A 24519-nucleotide genomic window follows, 5' to 3' on the forward strand; every position below is an offset into this window, starting at 1 on the left:
AAAGTGTGCTCTCAGCTGCTGAGTGATGAGATCTTGCGAACGAAGCTTCAAGAAGAAGTTGATGGTGACAAGACTGTCAACAATCCCCCTGTCCAACTTCTAACCTGGGTAATAGATTCTTCAGAGATAATTCGTACTACAAATCATTATCTGCATAAAAGTTTAGAGCCAAAACCTCTGCTAGTACTGGCATGTTGATTTTCCCAGGGGGTCCCGTCTGCTTGCTTTCCTAAGGACTTGCGAAGAGAGTAGGCAGATGGTGGAGAACTCTGGGTTTTAGGATTCTCGCCAATTCTTTCTATCATTAAAGACCCTACTAATACCTACTATGTGCCTGGCACTGGGCTAAGCACTAGAAAGATGGGGAAATATCCAGGCAAAGTCATTGCTGAGAGTTGTCGCTTGGCCGCAATTACCAAAGGCTGGGGTCCCTTCAGGACCCCTACCTGCGACCTGAACAAGAGGTCCGGTTGCATCAGATGGTGGGTGCTCACCACCTCGTGCAATGTGCCTCCTGCCCTATGAGCTGTGGCAGGAACCCTATAGCTACACAGAAAACCACAGTGACTTACTCTCTGTCTGATGTGCTTGCTGCTTTGCTAGGAAAGAAAAAGAGAGATTTGAGCCAACTGAAGAATATAGGTGACAAATAGGTTGCAAAGAGAGGACTGTTTTTTGTTGTTGTTGTTGTTGTTGTTGTTGTTAAAGGAAAGTGTTTTACTCTGAAGTATTTTCCCTTAGAAAAGCTGGATCCTTGTCTTTTCTCCACCCACTATTCTTTAATGAATTTATAAGAACCCTTTAGAGGGGGTGACATTCTGGCTATCAGAGCACTGTATGTTTCTATTCTTGAGTTGAGGAAGCCTGTGCAACTAGCAAGACAGGTTGTGGAGCTATAAGAGAGACTTACAAGAACACACAGAGAGCTTATTATGAGCAAGATGAAGCATTGAGTGATGGTCAGCATTTCTGAGAAATTCCAGGAAGAAAAACACTTGGCACTGAGATGGAAAAATAATAACGCAGTAGTAGTATTTCTATCCCTCACCTAACCTCTTACCCCATCCCTCTTCCTATGAGCAACTCGCTGTGCCCATTTTCCCACTGGAGGAGAAAACATTGACTTAGGTAAAACAGCCGTTCTTTGAGCATTCAAGGTTGCACAAGTGCTAATAAATGCTGTCCTTGTTACTTCAAATCATTTCCCCAGGGTATTTGTCATTTGTATACTGAGACATTCTGACAGCCATTTGGCACTTGCATTTTGTCATGTTGTAATGGAGTACATTTCCATTGCATTCAATATTTTTGCACTCCAATTACATGTGCTGAATCAAACCCTCACTATAGTAAAATTTGTCTGAAGCCCTCCCTAGAGCCAAGATCCACCAGAGAACCTTGCTCTGGTAAGTGCCAGTGGGTCTGTATAGTGGCTTCCTCTTGATTTGAAGAGTAGCTGATTTGATTTGGTCTCTTATTTGAGAGTGAACCAGATCATTTGCATTGTAAATAAAACCATTTCTTGTCTTTATTTCCTTCATTTTTGATTGCTTTTGGCTGCGTAACTTGGATAATTTAATCATGGGCCATATGAAAGAGAGCAGAGAAAGATTTTAAATAAGTTTAGGAGAGAGCTCAAAGCAAATCTATGGCAATAACAGATGAGTAAAGCATCTCTGGTTTCAGACTTTGTGAGCATTATATGGCACATGAGTTATCATCTCTGCTTCAAGAAGTCATAGGAAAGTTGGAATAGAAGCCTCTCAAAATGTAAAATAGATCCCTTGTTAAAACCAGGCTTAGTACCACACACCAGACAACATTTCAGTGAGACCTGGGTGTTGTATCAGTGGTGGAAGAAAGACACAAGCTAGGCAGCCAGGCCTTGATGCAAGGGCTCCCTCTACTCCACTCAGCCTAGAACCCAAGTGAAGGCAAGGCATCACTGAGTGGAATTGGTTTTCAGCAATGATTGTTATGATATAGAAAGTGGGAAAAAAATGGCTCTTATAAGTATTTGCCTTTTTGCTACAATTTAATGATTTTGAAAAGGCAGCCATTCCTCAGGATAGCGTAGAGATAATGAACTTAAAGTAGTCTCAAAGATCTTTTGACAGCCTCAATTACCTCTGTTGTACTGAGTCCTTATTGATTTGATATTCCCACAAACTACGATTATTTCTCCAGATGATGATACTTGAAGATGGGGCCTTCTAGATTCTCAGGAAGAGCTCAGAGGTGTTTCTTGCAAAATTTCCAGCAAAGATTTCATTCCTTCCTTGCTTTATGTTGGGTTTTGGCAATGGCCATGAACAACAGGTGCTGGGTCAGAAGTGCTGCTCCAAACAGTCTGAAGACACTTATCCCACTTACAGATAATGTGAAAAATCTCAAGGAGAGCTAGCCTTTCCTTGGAAGATGCAGTCTAACCCAGCCACAGCTGATTTTCCAAAAAGGCAGGATGGCACCCACCCTCTGGAGACACTCTCTTTGTGAGAAGGGCAATGTCCCCAGGCACAGCTGACTCTTCACGGCATGAGGGCCATGTCCTGTGAATCCACTAGAGGACTCCTGGGTCCAACCTTGGCAACTTGTGGCCAGATAACCCCATCAGGCTCACCCTCCACGACCGTTTGGTTCTGATCATCTCTCCTCTTTCAACATTTTGTTTCCATATTGCTTTGAGCTGCCTCTTTTCTTACCCAGACTTCTATAGTTTTCTTTTCTTCTTAACATTTCTTCAGTGCTTCCCAAAGCTCCATATCTATGGTGGGCCAATTCTTTTTTTTTTTTTTTTTTTCCAACAAAGGAGATAGAAGTTTATTGAATACACTACAAAGAAGCAGCAGGTAGGACAGCAAAGCAGAGACTGTCTGGAACAAGGTGGTGATGAGAGGCGACAGTTATAGGGTAGAGTGAGGGAGTATGGGAATGTATAGAATTTTCCCCTTTTTGGTAATCTTAGGAACTATGCCTGGTTGTAACTGATCAGATAGGGCCTATGGCTATTTCAAGGTGGGTTGCTTAATGGACTTGTTTGCACTCAGCTCGGTAGTCACTGTGGGCTTTTTTGCCTTGATCAATTTTCCATTTCTCAAGCCTGTTGCCTAAAAGCAGCCTCTACATCCCCCCCTGACCCCCAAATAATTTTGACCCTTAAATATTTCAAAACTTTTTTAATGGTTCATTTATTTTTTTAAGAGAGAGAGAGCGTGCAAGTCAGGGAGGGGCAGAGAGAGGGAGAGGGAGACACAGAATCTGAAGCAGGCTCCAGGCTCTAAGCTGTCAGCACAGAGCCCAGTGCGAGGCTCCAACTCACGGACCTCGAGATCATGACCTGACCCGAAGTTGGATGCTTAACTGACTGAGCCACCCAGGTGCCCCTTGACCTAATCTTTAAGATTGTTGAGAGTGGAAGGTCTTATCTTCTGTAACTGCTGCATGCTGCATGAGGGGTGTAGAGATGTCCCTACCTTTGGGTCAAGATTGGTCTGTTGGGAATCTAACAGAAGTTACCAAAGGTCAAGGCAGCTGTGTCTAGGGTTGTAACATATGTGAGTCTCCTTGAGCAGAGAGGATCATCTGTTGGCTTGAAGTTCTGACTGTGAAGGAGTCTCAGCACCAGGCAGAGAGACATGGGTGAAAACATCAAAACATAATTAGAATAACAAGAGAAAAGAGAAACCCAAGTAAGAGTGCCCTGATAGTTGACAAAAATCCTCCTCTTGTCCAGGAGTTGAACCAATCGTTAAAGGAAAAAGAAGGATCATTTAAAGTGTCAATTTGAGTATTCATGTCTTTTAGTAACCCTGTCATATTTTTGTGGTAATCTGGAGTATACACATAACACTCCGTTTTAGTAAAGCATAGGCTTCCTTTTGAGCTCCAGTCAGGATATCAAAGGCCATTCGGTTTTGGAGGGCCACCTTTTGAATTTGTGGATGACTGCATGTTGGGCTTAGTTAAAGGCATCTGCTGTATGCCTGGCCCTCTATTTGCAATTTTATATCAATAGGGGAAGCTCCTGGGACAAATATGGCTAACAGATAAAACCATCAAGAAGCCGTCTTTGATGTCTAGCCTTACCAATATCCTAATTACAAGGAATTACTGGCAACTGGGAGATGCCTGTATGGCGACCTGGGCTTCTACAAGTGCATCATCCAAACCAATCATAAGGAAAGTGGGGCCATCCACTATCTCCACAAGTCCATACTTAACCAGCGAAGTACACTGTTTTGTTTTTTTCTTTAATGTTTGTTTATTTTTTGACAGAGAGAGAGAGAGACAGAGAGAGAGGGAGCATGAGCGGGGAAGGGTCAGAGAGAGAGGGAGACACAGAATGTGAAGCAGGCTCCAGGCTCTGAGCGGTCAGCACAGAGCCCGACGCGGGGCTTGAACTCTCGGACAGTGAAATCGTGACCTGAGCTGAAGTCGGATGCTCAACCGACTGAGCCACCCAGGCGCCCCTGAAGTACACTGGTTTTAAGCAGTGATTTTGTCATCCAGCCACACAGAATTGGTCAAAGTGATAGTCGAATTATACAGTTGTTGGGTAATCTATCCCATTTTCCATTTGTTCAAATAATCATTTGCCCGGGGGATCCTATTATTCCCACAGAATAACAAGCATGAAGACTGTCTATACATAAGTTATTGTGGCAATTTCTCTGAAGTTTACCTCGAGTTGTCTAGCTTAGGCAAACAAACATTCAAAGACAGTCAGAACTAGAATTTAACATCCACAAAGGTATGTCACTGAAACATAATTTTTCTCTCTAAAATCACCTTCATTGGTCAGCCGATTCTTTTAATTCCATTATTATTCCTCTTAACTCCTAGACTTTACTGAAAACTGGCACTTCCCTAAGGATTCCCACCCCCAGAAACTTCTCAGAGGGAAAGGCTTCCCATTCCTGTGTTCCTTGTGCCACATATTTGGGAAGCTGGATCAGCATGGTCCTCATTTCCCACAGCCTCTTCAGATTGTTACTTTTCTTCCCTCGTGCAAAACTCTCTGTTCAGCTGAGGCTCCCACCAACCATTCATATAGCTCTGCACACTGATGTCAGTGCTTACTGGGATCACTGATACCTGTGTCATCTCATTGTGAATATGCTGCATATTTCATTGATTCAGGGCTCTATCTTTTATTTGGAAATAACATAACATTATTTTTTAGTTGAAGTATGATCAACATATAGTATTATATTAGTGTCAGGTGTGCACTATAATGATTCAACAATTCTATACATTTCTCAGTGCTTAAGTGTACTCTTGATCCCCTCTGCCTGTTTCACCCCCTTAACACTTATCTACGACCACAATATTTCCTGATCCTTCCATGCACATGCTACTCCTCGCTTTTGCCATCTCTATGGGTGTACCTGTCACTTTGCTCAAACCCCTCCGTCCCATAAGTCAAGTTCTTTCCAATTCATTAAGTCTCTGTTCAGGTCCTACCTTTTTCATGAAATGTCTTCAAGCACACCAGCCCAGAGTGGCTTCTCATCCTGAATATCCATAGCATTTATTTTCTTTGCTAGGTGGTAAAAATAAAACATGTGCTAGCAGTGTGACACCCTCTGATTCTGTGAAACTTACCATTGAATTTTTGGTCCTTTCAAATATCCTGCTGCTACCATTTGATGCCACACAGGAGGTCCCTGTTAGGCTAGTTCATCCTCTGCAACGCCACCATGGGGAACAAAAGTGAACCCTACAAGGGGCAGGCAAACACCCTGGACCCAAACAACAGATTTATAATCACCATCACACATCTGGTGATTGGAAACAAAAAACTGATACCAGAACTCATCTCAAATAGTAACTTAATCACTTCATTTGCACACTTACAATTTTTTTCATAATTGCAAAATAGACTGCTAATTAGTTTTTTTTTTAAATGCACATATAGAGACAAAGCTTACTCAGGATCATAAAATTTTAGAGATGAAGGACCTTCACTTCCTACATGTCTCACTTTACCAAAAAAAAAAAAAAAAAAAAAAAAAAAAAAAAAAAAATGAGGGGCGCCTGGGTGGCTCAGTCAGTTAAGCATCTGACTTCGACTCAGGTCATGATCTCATGGTCCGTGAGTTCGAGCCCCATGTTGGGCTCTGTGCTGACAGCTCAGAGCCTGGAGCCTGTTTCAGATTCTGTGTCTCCCTTTCTCTCTGACCCTTCCCCGTTCATGCTCTGTCTCTGTCTCAAAAAGAAATAAACGTTAAAAAATTTTTTAAAACTGTTATTTTATCAGTTAGTGTAATACCCACAAATACTATATATAAATAGTATAATAAACCACAAAATGTTGATTTTCCATTCACATTATGAATCAAGTGTGGATCAGAGGAGAGGTTTTGTTCATCTTAGTCTTCCGGAAACACAGGATGACTGAATCTTTATCTGCACTGGGTCTGGGGCAGAGAATTCAGACCTCTACACGGTCTTTCTCTAGTGACTGCAAGTTCTTGCCCACAAATGACATCAGATGCTTTTCTCTACAGAAGCCAGAACCATGGGCCAGAACAAACCCATAATCTACCCACCCACAAGAATCCAGAAAGCTCAGTCTACCATGTGCAGGAAGTGCTGAAACTGATGAGCGGCACTAACGACTACCATAACTATAGCTAATGTTGAGCTGTTTGTGTTGTGTTTATGCCATATCATTATAATACGATGAGAGTAACGGGAAGCCAATATAATGAGTACGCATTTTGGAGCCAGAAAAACCTAAGTTCAAAGCTCTACTTTGCCACTTGTTAGCTGAGCCTCTGTGACCTGAAGCAGCACACTTGACCTCTCTGAACCTTAATTTTACTAACTGCTAAATGAATATTTAACAACGTTTTGTGAGGATCCAAAGAGACAGAATTTTGTTTTTAAATCCAGAATAACTTCTGGCAAGTCATAGGTACTTTGTATATATATTAGTTCTTTATCTTTTCCCCTCTATATTTATGTTTTGTCCACCTCTTGTTGTCCTTCGTGACTTCCCTTATGGCTATGAATTGGTTCTTGCCTTGAGTTTGACAGAGTCAACCCCATTTCCCTCAGCTGTAGATGAGTACATTCACTTCAATGCTCTACCAATACTGTGTTTTCATCAATACTTCCACCATATTTATCGTTGCCAAGGCTGTATTGTGTTAAGCAATTTTCCCTTCTTGATCTGATCCAGCTATTAGACAAATCCCTTTAAATATTTGTGAGTCACTTCTCACCTAATCCTCACCTGAATTCTGTAAATTTTTCAAGACCACATTGTATCTCGCCATATGGATCATAAATCTTTCAGGGGTAAGAGCCCCATTTTAAACATTTATATCACTAACAGAGTCAAGCATTTTACTTTCCGTTACCCGCACGGTGTCCGGTATCAAGTAGTTCATTAGTAGCATCCATGGTGTGCTAGTGTTCCAGGGTTGCTTGAGCAACATACTGGGGGGCTAAAACAATTGACGTTCATCTTCTCACCGTTCTGGAAGCCAGAGGTCCAAGATGAAGGTGCCAGCCAAGTTGGCTCCTTCTGAGGGCTGGGAGGGAGGTTCTGTTCGGGCCTCTCACCTGGCTTCTGGTGGTTTGCTGCCAGTGTTTGCATTCCTGGGCTTGTATTAGCGTCTCCCTAATCTCTGCCTTTGTCTTCACAGGGCAGTCTCCTTGTGTGCACTGCTGTATCCAAAGTTTCCCCTTTTTCATAAGGACACTAGTCATATTGGATTAGGGCCTATCCTAATGAACTCATCTTAGCCAAGGAAGTTTTGGAGTTAAGACTTCAGCACATGAATTTTGAGGAGACACAATGCAACCCATAACCCATGGGTTACTACAAGATGAATACTTAATGATTTTACAGACAAAATAGTATGACGTCAGTGTTTCTGCCATGTCAAAGTAAATTTTTCAGAATGTTAAAAACTTGATACGGATGGAGAATAAACATGTGTCAGAGATTAATTTACCTAATTTATGAGACAACCAGCAGAATGATAAAACTTATTCCAAGAGCATTTGAGGAATAGAAGTTTACATATTCCTCAGGAAGAATAAGCTGAAATAAGGTTGCCAAGTGAGAGACAAACTAGAAAATGGACAATAGACAATAAAGCCACATCCTTTGGAATCATCTTTTCTACCTGACGTAAATTATTTACCTATCTATTGGACAAAATTGTCAAAAATTAACATGTAATATCACAGAATCTGTGCTTTAATCAATAGTATATAACAGGTCAAACAAAGTTGCATACTTCTATATAATTAAGTGATTCGTGGGTGGAACAGTATGATAGTAAAAGGATTCAGCCATCTTTTTCCCTTATTTCCATGTTTTGGATGTTTTCTTAGTAGTGCTCCCTAAATAATCTCCAAAGATTATTCCTAATCACAAAATGGCTGGTTTCATAATGTATCATCCCTGTTATGTTATACTGGAGAAACAAGGGGTGTTATCTAACTGTAAACTTCCTTGTAATTATCAAATCTAGAGATAGTTACTAGGACCATAAAATTAACTTTTGTCTTGAAATTTCATAGAAACACCTGGACTCTGAGTAGACTTTGAAAAGAGTCCATTAGCTGTTCTTCTATCTAGAAGCTCAGAATCCAATCCCAAGACATTCTCTCCACCAGGTTTTCCTTGTGCTATGGATAAACAGAAGTGACTTCTCTCTTCAAAGTCTCCAACATCTACTAATGTACCCTTCCTGCAAAGAAATGATCTTTCTTCCTACTTATGATGCCTTTAAGGATGTTATCCATGACGGGTATCAGACCAGTTTCCTGGGAGGGCTTTATAGGTTTGGGTTCCAAATGGGAATTAGAATATTTCTTCTTTAGTCATTGTTTTATCATAAAGGTATTAAAGAAGAGGAATCCTCAAACTTGATATTCCAAACATGTATTTGGTTACACAACCAATTAGTCCAATTATGTCCTGGTTAAAAAAAAATTCTTATGTTAAATTCTTATTGAACTTATGCAAGTAACTATATTTCCATGAAAAGTAGAGACAAAATAAAAATATCTGTTTCTGTATCCTCAGAGGTCAGGAATAAAAAGATGACATCTAGAGAGTATTTCATGTCAAACTACAGAAGTATTTTTAATTAAATTAAGGTACAGAGATAGATCAAGAAAAAGGAAAAGGGGTTTTCTAGAATACCCAGTAAAATATAGAACATTAAAAAGACTATCAATAATATCTTAAGACAAATAACCATAATTCTGCTTCTTTCCTCATCAATACTAGTTAATCAATTTTTTTTTTCCACTGGATCTTGGATCTGCAGTTGCTTTGATAAATTCATCTTATTCTGGATTGAGAAGAGTTCTAAAAATCCTCACTTACTCCCCAAACACAGCCAGAGTTGCCCAAGTCAAATCGATTTGAAAACTTAGACTATAGAATATCAATAGTTAAGTGTATTCATTTACTAAGGGTGCTATAACAAAGTACCACAGATTGGATGGCTTAATAACAGAAATTTATTTCCTCACAGTTCTGGTGGCTAGAACTTCAAGATCAATGTATTGACATGATTGGTTTCATTGTGAGGTTTCTCCTTCGCTTGTAGATGGCCACTTTCTTCCTTTTTCTTCAAATGGTCTGTGTCCTCCATGTGTTTGTGTCATAATCTTCTTATAAGGACATCAGTCATATTGGATTAGGGCCCATCTATATGATCTCAATTTACCTTAATTACCTCTTTAAAGATCCAATCTCCAAGTAAAGTTATATTGTGATATACTGGAGATTAGAACTTCAACACATGAATTTGGGAGGGTACACTTTAATCTATAACATTAAGTTTATTTGGTTTAGTCTTTTCCAAGAAATTCCCAGGTTGTCCTTTGTTGACAATCAAATTCATGACTTTGGGCTAGCTTGAGAGGAAAATAGAAACAACTTGCTGTTGCTAAGACTGAATGGTTGTTAATTCATTATGTTAACATCATAATGAAGAAGAGTAAAATTCTTTGTAGAAGTAAGGAACCTAACTCTTTTTAAAGGAGTAAATTGATGTCTCTACTGAGGGTAAGAGTCCATTATAAACTGACAAATTTCCAGGGCCTTCCAAAGCATAAAGTGAACAACCAAGAAGACATATTTATATTAGTAACTCTTTCCTGTACAAAATTAACCTAAAGAAAACTGAACTTCTTCTTTAATTTAAGAACTATTCTCATGAAACTTATACAACAATGTTGAGCTAATTTAGAAAAGTAGAACATACCAATAAACCTGATTATTTTTATTATCTCTCTTTTTTTTATTAGGTGAAAGAGAAAGTCTTTATGACTTTCTGATATGTATATAGAAAATCTCAAAGACAGTTTTGGGGTTAAAAGACATCTTGACATTTAAAAAAAAAATATGACTTACTCTTGTGAAGAGAAAATAAAATGTGATATTAGGAGAACATTATTTGATTAAGATTGAAACATAGGTACATAAGAATAGTAAATACTTGAACGAATACTGGTTGAAGTTAACTACATGTAAATTGAATGGTATTATAATATTTTTAAATAAACATAAAATAAGGAATACAATTGGAAGAAACCATAACAGTTCAGAAGGGAGAAAGTTTTGTTGTTTTTGAAAACAAATTAAAGATTTAACAAAATCATTACAAAACATGGAAAGTCATTTTGCTGACATTAAAATCCTGTTATCTGGTAAGATTATCTAATGAGTACAAAATACCCTTTTATTAATTCTTGTTAAGACCCGACTGGCTATTCCATGAAAAATTTATCATTTTAAGGTTAAAAACAAATTAAAACTTCACTCTTAACAAAACGTTTTTTGTGAATGAACACAGCAAAGTGAGCCAAAATCATCTTCTTCTAACAATGATGTAGTAACAGAGACAGGATTTACCACTCCACCCTAAACAACTAGACACTGAACCAAATTACCTGAAGCAATGATTTTTCAGACATGGGACAATAACAAACATAGGACCATGATTCCTAAGAGAAGACAAACAAATGAGGTGAGCTCCATGATTGCCTCAGTTTACTGCCTAGAGGCAGGTGCATTTGTAATTAAAAATTTCCAACAAAAAATTTCCAGACCCAGATGGTTTCACTGAATTCCTCCAAACATTTTTAAAAAGAAAAAAATTCAATTCTACACAAAGGATGCTAGAGAATTGAATAGGAAAGAATATTACAGTATTTGTAATTCAGACATTACAAAAACTGAATACCAAAATCAATATCCTTCATGAGCATAGAAACAAAAATCCTTCGTAAAATATTAGCAAATTGAATCATGCAATTTATAAGAATGATAATATCATGACCAAATTATGTTTATCCTAGGAATGCAAGTTTAGATTAGCATTAGAAAATGAATCAGTGCATTTCATCATATTAACAAACTGAAAAAGAAAAAAAAATATGATCTTCTCAACAGATATAAAAAAAGTATTTGACAAAATTTAATACCAATTCATGATAAAAGCTAAATAAAGAAGAAAAAGAAATTTCTCAACATGATTAAGGACATCTACCATAAACTTACAGCTAACAACACACCACAATTAATTGTGAATTTAATGAATGTGTTACCCCTAAGAAAGGACAATTTGAAACATGTTATCTGCTTTTATCATCTCTATTCAATATTGTTTTAGAGGTTATAGACAGTGCAATAAGGCAAGAAAAATAAAGCAGGCAGATAGAAAAGCTGAGGGCCACATATGCTTTATTCATGGATGACATACTCACCATTGTAAAACATCCTACATAATCCACAAAAACACTATTCAAACTAACAAGGGAGTTTAGCAAGGATAGAAGATACATGAACACCATACAAAAATCATGGGTGTATCTGTATATTAACAACAAACAACTGGAAATTGAAATCAAGAAAAAGGCCATTTACAATAACATCAAAATATATGAAATATTTAGAGGTAAATTTGACAAAAACTGTGCAAGACCAGTATACTGAAAATTATAAAACATTGTAGAGAAAATTTAAAGAACTGAATGAATGGAAATACATAAATCAATCGATACAGAGCCTTTTTGATTTTTAAGGTTTTATAGTTTATTAATACCTTCAAGAAGTAGGAAAGCATTTCAAACTTGAACAATGAGAGACTTTTCTCAATAAAGCCATATAACACATATAGCATCAGTTCTGCAACTTTAGCCATGGGTTAAAAATGAGCATAGAACATAAAATCTTACTAGTCCAGATCTCAAAGAGCCATTCTCCTTTCCAGGGGGTATAAAACATTGTCATAGTTGATTTGAGTTCATTAAATGGCAAACAAAAAGACTAACCATTTCCATTTCTCTGTGGTATGCCACCCAATAGAAAATCTCTACTGTCCACCTGAGAGAGATCATTAAGTGATGAGACCATAAAACAATATTTCCAGTTATCACTGTCCTCAACAGGGAATAAATGATCAGTTGTGCATAAACTATATTCTGATATACTCTCCTGACTACTCAGTTGAGTCCAGCTTCATGGTCTCATAATCCCTATACTCTGGACCCAGTTGTAGAATAACAGAATTCCCATAAAATAAATTTTATATACAGCTCCTTTATTGTTTGTGCAGTCACAACCAGTTGATCAGATAACTATTAGTCCCTGCTCTCAGCTGTAGAAAGGAATATAATCCTACCCTAATATAGACAGACATCACAGGCCAACACACCTAACCAAGAACAAGAAAGAAAACCGCCGAAGTAGAAAAGAAAAACAGAGAAACTGAGATTCAACAAAGGATAATTTCTATGGCCACCTGGAATTCACTCTTGGAGGCAACTGTGTGTCCCAGCTTAAACATCCAAAGAGAAGCACTTCTCTAGCAATATAGTTTAATTGGCTCTGATAGATGTGTCCACTATGACATCTTGGTGAGACCTAATGTATAATGCTTAATTGTGTAATTTTCTAAAAGATAAAAACACATTGCCATGTGACAATGAATACATGTCAAAAATTTAACTCATTAATGAGGATATCAGCCAGATATTAAGACAGGTTCCAACAGGATTTCAGGAGCATAGTCTCTGAGAAAGCATGTTGAAATAAGTTCTCTAAATTAGAAGAAAATTTAAAAACAGTTAATGTCCAAATATCCAATGGGAAATAAAACTGTATCCTTTGGAGTTCTCTTGCTTCTAATCTCTTCTAGACAAAATGGACAAAGTAACATCTTCAAGTTTGTAAGTATCTTCACAGAGTGTGGGTTATAATCAAGGTAAATAGCAAGTCAAACAAAGATACATGCTTCTAGAGGATTGGGTAATTTTTGGATGGACCATTTAGACAATCCTCTGAATGACAGCCTTACTTTCCTCTAATTTCCATCTATTTGACATTTTTTCTTTTTCTTTTTTAAGTTTGTTTATTTATTTTGAGAGAAAGCAAGTGAGGGAGGAGCAGAGAGAGGGAGAGACAGAATCCCAGGCAGGCTCCGCCCTACCAGCGCAGAGCCTGTTGTAAGGCTCAAACTCCCAAACTACGAGATTATGACCTGAGCCATGATCAAGAGTCAGACACTTAACCAACTGAGCCACCCATGCACCATTTTTTAACAGCTGCATGAGATATATTTGTTTTTAGCATGGATACCAACCAGGAAGTGATTCTTCTCACCAAAAGAGTAGAATGCCCCCTACTTTCCATCACCACATTATAAGTTGAAATATAACACAAAGGTGTGGATGAAAAGAATGCCTTGAGATGCAAACTGAAAAATAATCCTTTTTTTTTTTTTTTTTTTTTTTTTAGATCAGAGTAAACCCATGACAGAGATTTGGCATTTACTACAGTGCACTGGTGAGCATGAGCCTAGGGCTCTCATTTATGAGAAAACCACTTAGGATAAAATTTGAGAAACCATGGAAGCAAAGGTTAAGGATATTTAATGGTATTTATCAACACTCTTCAGGAGCACCTGGGTGGCTCAGTCAGTTAAGCATCTGACTCTTGGTTTCAGCTCAGGTCATGACTTCACGGTTTGTGAGTTTGAGTCCCATGCGAGGCTCTGTGCTGACATTGCACAGCCTGCTTGGGATTCTCTCTCTCCCTCTCTCTCTGCCCCTCCCCTGCTCACTCTGTCTCTCCCTCAAAAATAAATAAACTTAAAAAAAATTTTAAAAACCTCTTCAATATTTGGATGAATTCTCTATGAGTTAAAAGAGAATGACAAAGAAACACAAAAGATGTGGATTTCAGAAAATATACTCACTTTAACAGGAAAGTACCAGTATAGAAGGGACACACATATGTACAAAGACCCATAACCACCAAGTGATTACATATTTTCCCTCTCTCTTTTCACCTTTAATCTACAAAGTGAAACAATTATTTTAAAAGTATCTTACGCCTATAACATGCAAGTGTTATGCTAGGTGACATGAGACATTCACAGGTAAATACGACAGAGAGTTCGAGTTTAGTTCCACTAACCATCTATGTGACATCAGTTATTCCAAACCTTTCCAGGATGAAGTTTTCTCATGGGTAAAAATCTGCTAGTGTTCTTGAAATTATAAAAGACTATAAACCTATGATTTTATAATTCCTGTCCTCAAAGAGCTTGGTAAAATTTCTTGAAGACTTTTAAAGTGTACAGAGTGGGATGGGAAGGTGGGTTCCCAACAGAGAGACTATTTCATTCCTAGTTTTTCAAATTTTTATCTTTACCACAGAGTTATTTGTTCAAAAATCACTATTAACTGGGAACATAAAGAAGTAGAATAAATATGTGGAGATGTTGTGATCGGATCAGGTGAGAGGTACCCAGACTCCGAGTTGGCAGACCCTCCCATCTCAGCCTATAGACTTCTGTGGTCTCCAAGCAGCTCCATCCAATCTCTAGGACTCTCCGGAGCATGTTTGAAAACTATTTATGAAGTTCAACCAATTTAGTTCAAGGATAATAAAATAACAGGCAAAGAGAAGTTAAGTTTCCTTAACTAGGAAATGTTCTTCTCCAAGTTCACAGAGATCAGAGAGAATTTGGTCCAGACCACCGAGCTGCCTCCTCTCCAGAGACTCTCTGGTGTGCTATGTCAATTGCGTGTGCAATACCAACTTATCAACCCTCTTTTCATAGTAACTCCTCAAAATGCAAAAGGGACTCATATTTGTTTTTGAAATTACTAAAGGTTATTATTTTTATGGCCTTGCAAAAGGACCATTTGACACCAAGATCAATACATCTGAACACTTTCATAAGAGTTATTTTGTAAATGGAAAAAAAATATAAGATGGCTTGGAACTAATACACTATGCTTGGATAATACTTAACTCCTAAACCATTTTGTAGAATTTTCTTTTTTGTTCATGAACATACTGATGGAGGATCTGTATATGTTTTCTAGAGCTTCAAAGATCATTTTCAAATCTTTCCATTTTCTCTGTCACTTTATATTACTTCCTGCTCCTAGATCAGGTTATATATTTCCTGCTGTGTCTCTATGTTTTTAGTGAGGCAGAATTTCATTGTTTTTTTTTTAAGTGTGTCAACTTAATGGACTACTTTATTATTTAGACCCAAATAATAGTGCTTTTGTGAAGAAGGGCAGGGTGTGGGAGACAGGAAGGAGGAAAGGAAAGAGGGGGTGTGAGGTAAAGAGATAAACTCTAGCATATTGGGATTGCCTTTTAAAATCCTACACAGATTTTTTTCCCCCATTCAGATAACTTGCTGACCTTATCCTATGCTACATCTGATTGCAATTACTTCAGTTTGTTAGGCTGACCAATTTTAGAAACTTGGACAATGTACTTCGTTGCAATCAGATCTGCATTAAATCCCAGAAATGAAGGATAAATCAGTTATTGCCATTGAAGTTGTTATGTTGTATTTTTTCCAAAAGAAATACACTCATGTCAGCAGGCCTGAACTTTCATTTCTCTAAACTTCTAACATGTCTTCTGCAAGTAAGCCTGGTATCTTCTACATAACTAATCTAACAATCTCATGAAAATGGAGGACAAGCCTAATTCATCATTGTTCTTGTCCTTTGTAAATTTTATAATTATTGACAACACATTTGAAGGTACAGAACACACAGAGAGCAAAACATTAGAGGAAAGTCATACTATGCACTTTCCAGCATTAGAATGTAGACGCTCTCTGTTCACCAATAAATTTCAATTTATCTTTCCATCAGGCTGCCATGCCCATGGGTGGAGTGATTTGGCAACTTCTTAACACAATATGATATGAGGGGCACAAAAGAAGATATCTCTGATTTTTAAATTCTCTCCATGAATTGCCTTAGTTTCCAAAATCCCCACACTTTCCCTCTAGAGTAAGGACTGGAATACAGAAACCTCAGTTAAAATACAGGTATGTCACCTAGGAAAGTAGACTCTAGGATCTCTGCTCGATGCTTTGTAACTTCCCAGCCAGAAAGCAAAGCCCTGAGATAAGATGCGATTTCAGGGAGGTAGAGTGAGTCAAAAAAGGTGCAGGGCCTTTAGGGCAGCTAGTCAGACACTCTTCCAATCATAAAACTATACGCGCTTTTGTTGGCAAGGAAGAACAGGCCCACAGGAAATATTTTGACAGGGCTACCAACAGGTGTGGGATAACGAGAGTGACAACTACTCACCAGGAGCTGGTTCTCTCAAGTACATGATCTTGTCTCACTGAATCCTCAAGGCAAACTGGAGTGGTAGGGGCGACTATACTCACGGAGAGAAGAGAAAATGAGCCTCCAAAGAACCCAAGTTCACTGAGCTACTGTACATTAGCATCTGGGTTTGAACTCATGGTCAAACACCTCCACCTTCACTATCTCATGGAAAAAGCAGGAAGGTGTAAGATGTGGAGCATGACACCTGCCAGGGAGAGAGAGGAAGCTGAAAACCACTGGTGCCTACTTCTTGTATGCCTGGCACAGGAAGGTGAAATGAACTCTATGTCTGATTAATGCTGAACAGTGTAGGAAAACTGGTTTCCAGATGGTAAGTAGTCAGCTTCAAATTCATTTCATGAGGCTCCTCTCCCATCTCTTCCCTGTGCTCACTCTGTGCTCCAATATTCTATTCTATGCCCTCTCTGCCCTTGTTCGTGTCGCTGCTTCTGCCAGGAAAGTTCTTTTCATCATTTGTGTTGTCAAACTCCTATAAAGTGGAGTCACTTCTGGTACTTCTCGTTAGATTATAAAGTCCACATATAGGCATAATTCAGCTTAGTCAAGTTTATCTGTGAAACTCCTGAAATCACCCTGGAGTTTGATATTCCCTGATTTGTCCTTGCAAACTTCCAGGGCATAGGACAACCGAGGTGACTGAGGTAAGGAAGATTCATAGCCATCATCTCCTGCTCCTCAGGGATGCTTTGTCACTAGGCAGAAGCTGGGCGGAAATGGCCTCGCCCTGATTTAGTTGCTTTGTGTTTTTCCCCCTTGCTTCCAATTGGATCATCCATTCATATGATACAGCTTTGCTGTGATTCACTCAAAGTGGATGGATATGACACTTCAGCAGATATGCCATTATATCCTCTCACCTCTTTGACACTTTCTCTCACCGTGTTATTTTTATTGGATTGATCTTCTACATGGATTATAAGATTTCTGTGGTCACAGATTGTGTTTCACTCATATTTCTAGGGCATAACAGTGGCACAGGGATGTTGGGTGGAGTAGGGAACTCCTAGCCAGAAAGGCCCTGGTGTCAGTTTACAGCCTGGCAGCCTCAGAGAGGCGAAGTTGGTAGTTCCAGGTTAAGGTGGGGAAAGGACCTAACTCTTTGCCATCCCTCAGGAAGTGCCAGAGGCCTCACTCTGTAGAGGTGGCTCTGCCTTGGGATTGATGAACTCTTTACGGGAGCCAAGAGGATCTCAGTGCAGACAGAACCCTGGTGATGAAAGGAAGTGAGCCGAGATCATTGAAAGAGTCTTAGGCACAAGTGTCACAATAAATAGAGAGGCAGACTTTCAAAAATGTTTCCTTGCCGGAAACATATGAGTATATATCTCATCTAAAGAAATTATCTGACATCAGCATAGTAGGGAAACATTTTCATTCCACTCTCATATGAGCTCAATGCCGGCCTCAATATTTAAATATCTGTTCATCCTGAGTTTGTCTTTCAACACTGGCAACTTTTAGATATATGACCTTGAGTGAGTTTTTTTTTAAGTTTATTTTTATTTATTTTGAGAGAGAGAGAGCAAGCAGGGGAAAGGCACAGAAAGAGTGAGACAGAATCCCAAGCAGGCACCAGGTCATCAGCACAGAGCCTGATGCGGGGCTCGAACTCACAAACCGTGAGATCACAACTGGAACCAAAATCAAGTCGGATACTTAACTGACTGAGCCACTCAGGCATCCTTGAGTGAGTTTTTAGACCATTCTGTGTCTTAGTGTTTTCATCTTTCTGGTGGAAACAGTTATTATACTTACCTCAGAAGGTTGTTTGGTGGGTTAAACGAGCTAGTTCCCACAAATCACACAGGATATTTGTTCCTTAGCCAGCTCTCTATATTAACCTGCACCTCACCCATCATCATGAATTCATTTGTTAACTGCAGCTCTACTTTCTACCCTATTTCCCAGTGCTCCATTTCACATACCCCAGTCTCTGTAGTCAGCCTGCACCATCTCAGTTGTAGGACTCCACTCACATTCCTCCCTCAAGTTTACTGGCAGAACTATTGGTTGCTCCTACTGTATTTTCTTTACCTCCTTCTCCTGAGTTTTAGCTGCGCCCTGGGGCACCCAGGTAAAGAATACATTTCCCAGCCTTCCTTGAAGCTAAGTGTGGTCATGTGACCATGCGTTGGCCAATGAGACCCGAGATTAATTGATGTGTACAATTTCCAGAACGTGCCATTAAAAAAGAAGGGGTATGCCCTCCACTCCACTGGCTGAAGTGTGGACATACCACAAGATGGAAGGCACATGGTGAAGAAAACAGAACAAGAAGACAGAGGCCTAGACCTAAGTTGACTTCCAAGAGCAGAGCCACCCACATGTAAACAGGCACAGTAGGTTATCGTACTTTCTCTTGTGACTTTTTTTTTTTTTTCTGTTTAGTATCTTTACTCTTTATGGCCTATTATTACTTACATTAGAGAAAAACACATTAACACAGAGAATCAATATCAGGGTCCGAAGGACATATGATCTTGAGAGATGTTAAAAGTGAGAAAAATGTCAAGTGGATTTTTTCCAGATTCCACTATAAAGATTTACTGAGGCCTGCTCCTTCCTCCTTCTTTGCTTCTTTTATGGTTCGGGTCTTTCCTGCTAATCAGTATGATGTTTTAAAAATTGAGACACTTGGCTAAGTCATAACTTTTTATTAAAATGTATTTTCTGTAAAAATTTGCCATGACTCACCTATGATTGCTCCCAAGACTTATATGACCAATTCGTGTCAGTTTTTCCACAGCGTGATCTTCCATTTTTTCCGAATATCTAGCAGCACACATCTGCGCTGTGTGTACAAAATTTCACCTCCTGAGAGCCTCACATTTGACAGAATCAAGTTTGCCTCATTTTTCAAACAGTGTTAATTCAGTTTAAAAATACTTTTCTCATTATGTTATTGCAAGGGTCTTCTTTTATTCTATCTCATGCTTTAATCTATCCTGGATCTAACACTTATTTCATTAGAATTTTACTGTTGGGAAGGGGAGCTCAATAAAATTTGCCAACCACTTCCCACCCCCTGCATATTTCTTGTGGTGCATCAAAGAGTTGAAGGAAGGTATTACTTTCTCAATACAAACACTAGAGATTCAGTCCATTTGGAAAATGTCTCCCTCACATCTTCTTTTATCTGCAGGGTAATTTCCTTTGTAGTGGGTTTGACAATGCAAATTAGGCACAGTTTATTTATACCCAAGTGTACAAAAATGAATTTAGATGTACCCCAGAGAAAAAGTTCCATGGAAACATCGGCTTTTCCTCACTTTCGGACTATAAGAACCTCTGCAATATATCATCTTCCATAAAGACCTTAGGGCTATGGAACCACTTTTCATGAGGCAAGACAGCCCCACCCTTGCTCTCCAAGGAAGACTAACTAGAATCATTGTTACCACTTTAAATCTCTTCAATTGGTTTAGGGTGTTGTCAGTAGTATAACTAAACCGACCAACATATATTTATTGGTTTCCAGTTAGAAGAAAGGTTCTGCCCTTTATAAGAAATACAAGAAAAGATATCATTTCTGCCCTTAAGGAGCTGCCCGTCTAGTTCTAGGAACTTGTGAGAGATCTAGTTTTTCAAGTCAACTTTAGAAAAACAGAAACATGGCTCTCTGATGCCTCACAAAAGACCATCCCTGAGAATGGCTACACTCTCCTGTGGCTGTTTATTTTTTTATTTTTATTTTTTTTTTTAATTTAACGTTTTATTTATTTTTGAGACAGAGAGACACAGAGCATGAACGGGGGAGGGGCAGAGAGAGAGGGAGACACAGAATCGGAAACAGGCTCCAGGCTCCGAGCCATCAGCCCAGAGCCTGACGCGGGGCTCGAACTCACGGACCGCGAGATCGTGACCTGGCTGAAGTCGGACGCTTAACCGACTGCGCCACCCAGGCGCCCCTCCCGTGGCTGTTTAAATCCATTATGTTTGTCATTATATCACCCGAGTTGGAATAGACTCTTCAATCTTCAGTGAATTCAGTTCTCAGTAGGGGCTGCATCCAATAAGTCCTTGTTGTCCTCAATGCCTAACCTAGTACCATATTAACAAATACATGAGAGAGTGAAAGAGTGAATGAGTAAACTTTTGGTATACGGTCAATGCAATTAAAACTAATTCATTTTTGGGGCGCCTGGGTGGCTCAGTCGGTTGAGCGTCTGACTTTGGCTCAGGTCCTGATCTCACAGCTCCTGAGTTCCAGCCCCATGCGTCGCACTCTGCTGACAGCTCAGAGCCTGGAGCCCGTTTCAGATTCTGTGTCTCCCTCTCTCTCTGTCCCTAACCCACTCGCATTCTGTCTCTGTCTCTCTCAAAAATAAATAAACATTAAAAAATTAAAAAAAAAAAGATTTATAAAACTAATTCATTTCCAGGTCTATATGCAGGACATGATACAATCATTCCTATTCATGCTCAAGGACTAGAGACTGGTTGTTTCCATTTATATCCAACCAAATCTTTAACAATTATTTTCTGAGGGCTCAGGATATGACAGTTAGTATTTTAGATGCTGGGAATACAGTGATAAATAAGGCAAGAATTTGCCCCAGTGAAGTTTACATCCTAGAAGAAAGTAATGCCGAGGAAAGAATTTCCCTGTGGTAAATGAAGCAGCCAGTAAGGGAAGGAAGGAAGACGCCATACAACCATGTCTTCCTAGGCTTACAGGTAAATAGAACTTGTTTACTTAAGCTTTATTAAATTCAACAAGAAAATAGCTCCTGTCTCACAAGTGAATAAACCAAAATGAATTGCTCCTTGAAAAGTAGAAATGAAAAATTATTACAATTCTCCTTTACCTAATTGGTACATCCATAAGGGAGACATGTTTAAAATAAACTAAAATCAAAATTTTAAAAGTACCTCAGAATGAAATAGCTGAACTATACTTTGCATGAAATTTTATTCTGTGCTTTAAGCCAATGCTTCTCTAATTTATGTGCTTTCCTCTCTGAATTCCTTCTGTCTCCTTTAACAGCCTCTTACCAATGCATTAATTTCTTCACTAAAATTTTCATGAGGAGAAAAACACTGATAAGATGCCCAATCTAAAAAAAATTACTTACATCTTATGTAATCTACTGAATAAAATATGGTTAATGAAGAACACAAAAGTGATGCATTTAACCCATGTGGAAGTTAACTGTTCATAGATTCCTCCCTGTCACCCCTCCTGCATGAGTGATGGGGCTAGAGATTAACGATGAATGTGGTGAATGTTTCTTTCTTTTTAAAATTTACATTTCTAATTTGCTATATTTGAATGATGATCAGGCAGGTGCTTTTGATCATCAATGGTAGATAAAGATGGAGAGTAGAAATACATCCTTCACTAATTTGAAAAATTATTTTTAAAGTAGGATATCTGAATTTAAAATGTTACTGTTATTCATTATACATTATAAATATCGCCAAATATCAAACTAGGTTAAATATAATTTTTTCCATACATTTGTGACTGCTGAAAATATTTGGCTAAATTTATTTTGGAAATATTTATTTCTGTGACATAATCTACACAAAAACTATCTCAGGAATTTTTCATCTTTTCTGTTGAAAATAATATATTGATGACATATATGTCAGCCATATTTCATTCATATTTTTATCCTTTTATCTCTTAATGATTAAACATTTTTAAAAGTAGTGTTTTTGAATTTCCTTCCAGATCATCTGTGCATCACGGTGTTAGGTTTCCCAGTATGGAAGTTCTGGTACCCAGGTACGTTCAGGGAGGGGCAGAAAATGGAAATCTCTCACCAAAGCACCTGAAACTCAGTAGACTCTGAGAAGGAAGGAAGGAAGGAAGGAAGGAAAGGAAGGATAGAATAGAGAGGGAAAGGGATGGAAAGGAGAGTCTGGTATCCAACGTAGAGCTGGCCAGATATTAACAAACTAATTTCTTCTCCTATGCTTAGAAATAAGCCATATTTGCCACACACACACCCCACCCCTTGCAGTTGGGAGCAGCCATTAGACTGAGTTCTGAGGGATGGAATGTGGGAAGAAGTGAGGTTTGCGTCTCCAAGCTTGACCCATAAAACTCCCTGCAGAAACCTGCACACATTCCTTCTTTTCTGGGTCACCAGCTGCGGAAGATTAAGGAAAGCCCTCTCAGGAGGCTCTAGGGGGTGTTGGAGCCACTAGATGGAGCAAAGGCAGCAGAGTACCCACACTGGATGGGCCATGTGAGGAAGAAATAAAACTTGACTGTGTTATGCCACTGAAATTTTGAATGTTTCTTATAGCAGTGGTCTTCTCTAACTGATACAGCACCTAAAAAAATAAATCAGTAATGACAAACTCCACACCTTCTCGTCCTGTGAACTAGTTGATCCTCATCAAAAAGACTTATTTAGGGCATCTCTAATGAGAAAAGGAGCCACACTAGAGGCTTCTCCATGTCCACCGAGCAAAGGGTGCAGCCTGTTTATTTATACACCATAAAACATCAAGGGGAGGGTTTCATTGCTCTGTGCGGGAATTTAATATTCTTTGATGCTGTACTGATGGCCAATGATCTCTTTATTCCTTTGGGGGGAAGCAAGAATCCTGGGGCAGTAATGTTAGATTTCACTGACATATGAAGCAATTTTGGCAAACCTAGTGAGCCTTTTGGTTGTGATTTATATCTAGTCAGGGAGAAATGACATCTGGGATGTCTGATTTATTCACTAGCAAAATGCTGGCTGAACCTAAAATAAGAAAATAGAGATTTATGTAACAGATTGCAGAGCCTTAATTTAAGAATGGCTGGGAAACCAGCAGACACTCCGTGGCTCTGCTCGGCTTGGAGTCACATGCTGCAAGTTAATATTACCTTTTCTCAAAGTATTAAGTCACATGTTGAGAGTTATGGCATTATTTTATCACCTGAACATTTTCAAGATGACTATTTTGTGTCCAAATAAGTCCTGGCATTCAATTACATGCCGACTGCCATAAAAAAGCAAACAGCTTTTGTAGAATTTAGCAGACAGCTAGAGTCTATTGTAAGTCTGCCAGGAAGCCCACAAGCTACTTCATACTAATCACGCCGGGAGAACCAAGGAAATACTGGGACTTGATAGTAAGGAATTCTGTCCCTTCTATTAAGAGACTACTTGAAGTCAATGTCTTGTTTCCTTTTCAAAACTTTGCAAAGTTTTCCTGGATCACACTCAATGTTGTAAACACCAAAAATGCGATTTCTCTCTGGTCTCAGCACCATCATTAGATGTGCTCCTCTTAAGCTATCAATGTCTTCTTGTGTCAGGAACATGGAGTTATGTAGCAAAGTCCTGCTTCCTGCTCCCTGCTTTGCAATAGCTATGAGAAAGCTCAAAACCAACACATAGTCCCTTCTAGAGAATGCCAAAAACTCATGGTGTGACTGCAGTGCACTAACCTTATTCAGACTCCTCTCTGCATTTTGCTGTCTATGACACTGTGACCTATGTTCTCATCCATGCATTAGTTGGTCAAGCAATACATTTATTATGTTGGCTGGCTGAAATTCTTTCTGAATAAGCCTGGGGATCCACAGAGGGAGCAAGAAGTGCTAAAAAGGAGAATAACAGTGAAATAAGAAGGAAAGGAGAGAGAGAAGAGAAAGAGGATAGGGAAAGAACAACAGAATAGAGGGATGAAGGAGAGAGGGATATAGTCCACATGTCTATCAGTGTTCAGCAGGTGAAAAAGTTGAGTGCCTTATCAAAAGATCGGTAAACAGGTATGTTTACTTTTTTCCTTTAGAGAAAACTAAAGCCCTTGCCAGTGTTCTTCTGCTAAATTCCCCATAGAGTAAAGAGATTGCACTGAAGAACTCCTCCTACAATGAGATTCTGTTACTTCATCATGCCTTCCCTAATG

Source organism: Panthera leo, chromosome B2 (assembly GCF_018350215.1).
Source record: "Panthera leo isolate Ple1 chromosome B2, P.leo_Ple1_pat1.1, whole genome shotgun sequence".
NCBI lineage: Eukaryota > Metazoa > Chordata > Mammalia > Carnivora > Felidae > Panthera > Panthera leo.